Source organism: Neodiprion pinetum, chromosome 6 (assembly GCF_021155775.2).
Source record: "Neodiprion pinetum isolate iyNeoPine1 chromosome 6, iyNeoPine1.2, whole genome shotgun sequence".
NCBI classification, from domain to species: domain Eukaryota; kingdom Metazoa; phylum Arthropoda; class Insecta; order Hymenoptera; family Diprionidae; genus Neodiprion; species Neodiprion pinetum.
The window spans coordinates 19,315,865-19,320,292 of NC_060237.1; positions in this window are offsets into that span (position 1 = coordinate 19,315,865).

Sequence of the window (4,428 nt, forward strand, 5' to 3'; positions counted from 1 at the left end):
CCCATTCCGTGCTATTTATAGGTACAATCCATACTTTTACCTAACGCTGGATTCCATAACAGAGACTTTATCCGGGAATCCAAATAACACCTCCTCGAAGAAAATATCCGCGCTACGGTGTCCTTTTGACAAGGTAAAAAAAGGTAGGGTATAAATCTTGTTGTGGAAAACGAATAAGCAAAATTACAAGAAATCTTTCTCCATCCTCGCAAGTAAGCGGCTTCCGTCACAAATCCTCGCCATATTTCGTCGCCTTTGGTAGAAACATGAATATAAGTATATTTATTATAATTAATACAACGCAAAGGATTTTTCCGAGGAAAAGTTTTGCTCCCTACGCCAGGTTAATTTCATCGTTTGATTCATACGCCAGACGAGCCTTTCTTCCTCTCGCTTGGTACAGCTCCTCCAGCTCTGACTTCTCGGCTTCTTTCCTTCTCCTTCTCCCCGATCCTTTGTCCTGACCAGGACATTTCCCCCTTTTACCCGCCGACCCGGTATACTTACTATTCAAACGAACTCCTTTGCAAAAAGCTTTGTGCACAGACGCCCTCGACGCCCGCCTCGCCGTCTTGCCGCACGTCCGGAGCTGCCTGATCTCCCTAATTTCGTGACAAAAAACCCCTTCGTTTGAAACGGGAACCGGATCTCTCCCGGGGAACAGTCTACGCGGGTCTTATAATTGATCCTGTCACGGTCACACTGAATGAAAATAAATAATTGCGAACACGCGATTCGAGTCAATTACGCCGACAAGCCGGTGCAAATTTGATCATTCGTAACCGCGATCCCTTGGGATATTGAAGGAATTCTTTGACCGGTTCAACACGTTTCAGAACGGTCTCTATTCAGTGAAAAAGACAAACGTAAACCAAAAGTTAGGGTGATTGATCGGCAGAAAATCGATACTCGTTTTTATTTCATTACGACATAATTTTAGATCGAGTATTTATCGAAATTATTGTATTTCCAAGCAACGAAGACCTTCTTAAGAATATAAATATAAAAATTACTTCACTTGTTGAAGAAAAATTAGATAGCGATCCGTCGTTTCAAATCGCTTCAGAATTGTAAAAAATCTGTTAAAGTCGTTCGATTCCACTCTGCGATAGCTTGTTTCATTTAAAAGACTATTTTCTACCAATTCGCCGGAATGATTAATTTTTTTTTTTTTTGAATAGTACAATGCTGCTCCGATATTGATTACGATCAATAATAATGTCAATGTTAAAAATTTACTACTGTAGGAAAATAAATCCTGTTGCGATAGACCTATTTATAGGAAATTATAGGCTTTTGAATAAAATGAGCCATCATAGAATGAAATCGAACTATCATAATAGATTTTCAAAGAGATTATCGTGGCTTACGAAAAAACAAAAAACAATACGATTATCTCTTAAGAAAATTGATTACGAGATAATTTCTACTCGATATAAACTTGGCAATAAATTTCAAAGAAGCTAGGGTGATTCGTGTTATGTTTTTTTTTTTCGTTTCGTTCATTTTTCTTAGATTAATCTCATCGGCGATCCTTTGAACGCATTATTCGGTTCCAGCCTGAGCGGCAATTCAGCGGCAACATCTTGGTGAAACGCGAGGATCAGGACGACAGGACGACAGGCTTGCGGGATAAAGGTGAATGAGGAAAGGACTAGACTCGGGTTCCAATTAAACCTGAATGGGATGCGATATGGGAGAAGGTCTTCGACGCGACGTACTTGAGGATTATTGGTAGGTACAAACGTGCAGCGTGTAAGTTGAGCCTGGAAGTCGCAACCTCGGATAAAAGTTCGCCCCATGAATGAGAAGAGAAAAGTAATTTCCTTCAAAGAGTCGGCGGTGATCTGAAACCGAGAAAGAATTAGAAGAAGGAGAAGAAGCGCTGCCGCTGCCGCTGCCGCGCAGGTTAAAAGTTGAAACTTGATGAATGAATCGGAGGAAAAATTTTCAAATCTTAATTGCGGGGAAATGGGTTGTAATGATGTAAAATATTACCCCAGGGCGGGAGGGAAAAAAGATGCTGACTCTTATTACCGGAGAAACTGAACCTTTTAATCTAACGGCCAGCTGCAAATGCTGACGTTGCACCTTTTCAGCTGATTGGCTACAGCTAGACTTTTTTTCGTAATTTATTTTTATTCTTCCTTTCTTTCCGGTTATAGGTAGTTTTCTCGATTTCGCGTTATTTTTTACTTGTTTATTTATTTATTTATTTTTTTTTTTCTTCATTTTTGTTATTCTTTTCAACTATTATTTATGTCCGACTGAAAAACGATTATTTCAACTGCGCTCTGCTTCAACCTCTGACATAATTTGCATGCTTCGCGAAACTGAAATCACCCTCTAATAGGTTTCGTAGTGTAATGTAGAAGGAAAATCCCAGAGTGGATGTAATTATGCTAGAGAATTATTCTTCGGATTCGTATTTTATTTACAGCTTTTTTTTTTCATTCCAGTTGAAGTTTGATGTGTGGAGTTTAAGAATTTTATCGAAGTAAGACTGAAGCTGTTCAATTATGAATTCAATTGAAATTAGTCAGTGACCCCCTTGTACGCAAAACTTCCAAATGCCCTTAAGATCGATTGAAAACGAATGACTGTTCACAATATTGCACATACTGCAGTATCCCGCCATTTATTTGACGGTAAAAACATATCCGCCATTCAATTTTGTGAAATATGGCGTATCGTCCCATCACTGAATATCCTGAAGATCTTGTTAGTCAGTTGAAGAAATCTGCCATTCCGAATCGCTGTAGTTATTCACGAACGATAAACTCATAATTTGATTGAAGATGAAATTGAATCATAATTTATAAAAACTCGGAAAACAATATACAATATTCGAGCTAATCAAATGATAGAATTACATATATGCAAAATCTTCAGAGTTAACGATACTTACTTCCACCTTTCTGATTGAAGTTCATAATCTACAGATTTTTGCCCGTATCCGAGTCAATTTTCATCCTATATAAAAATCAACATACAAATATTTTTGCAATTATTTGATCGTTACAAAAAATTGCACCAAAAATTTTTCAACGTGAGATTGAATTAATTGTTCGAATTTCCTATTTCTTCAGCGTCCACGTTTATTGTTTTTTTCCAGACTAATTTCGGTTTCGTCTTCAGTTTTTTAACTGTCGGTAAACATCAAACATCACGATAATCTAACGAAAATATTATTATTCGGATCAGTTTAACTGATGCCACGTAAATTGATACGTTTCTTTAATTCATTAATTGGTATTATTCGTGTGGAAATGACTGATTCTGGACAATCACAAATTCGAAAATCCATTGACAATTATTTCCACTAAATGGTGAATTTGAAAAAAAATAAAGTCGTCATTATCGTTGTTGTTGTTTTACTTTTACGAAGACGAGAATAAATTTATACCAAAGCTAATATTGTTTTTCCAATTCGTGAGTATGAAATTTTGTGAAAAGAAAAAACCAACCAACACAATATCTGTGACGCTCCGGCCATGTGCAGTTTGTAAAAAATATCAATGTTAGGCGCCAATTGCTTTCTGAAATAATAATTAATAATATGGGCTATGCATAGACCTTGGGTTAGGTAAATGAGCGTGATGAAAAATGAATATGAGTTTATTCAAGCAATTATCACGATAAGAGGAATACATATGATGGGTTGGAGCAAGAGTGCTAGATGTTTAAAAGTTAGCACAATTTCAAGTGTATTTGGGATGGGTGAGTACTTTGGATAATTCTACTTCCGCTAGCGGATAGCTGGACATGTAAGGATAATACTTAACCTCCAATATTGGAAAGTTGTACACAGGAATAAAATGGTAACTAACAATAAAACCTCAGCTATCGGATGGTTAGAGAATAAATAATAATTTCGGTTTCGTTTTGTTCCTGTTAATCTTTACGAGGACCTGCTAACGAATTATAACTTTGTAATTTAAATTACGATGGTAACAAGAAGTGTTTAACTCTTGGTTAAATGTAGCGCGACGAAACGTCGTTCCGGAAGTTATATATATATATTTGACTTTACTAAGCGAATAACGCGAAGCTAGGACATGAATTTAAATATTAAGATCTGCTACTTTCAAAAATCAATATCTTGACGAGCAGAAGGACCAAAGTCAATCGGGGCGCACGACTGCTGATTTAACTCGTGATATCAACGAGCCTCGGTGAGAAGAGTTCACTAATTCAAATTCAAACGTTGAAGGTAAATTCAAAACATATTGACAGACAGAAGGACCGAAGTGAAATTCGCGATGCGCCAGTTCAATACATGTATACGAGCAGATCTGATTAGCTGCTTTTGCCGATTGATTAAGCCCTAGTTATTAATAATAATATGCTAATTTGTTTATGGGACAATTATGAGTCCCAACAAAAAAGAGTCCGGTCAATCGCCCCCATCTTGGCCGCCATTTTTTA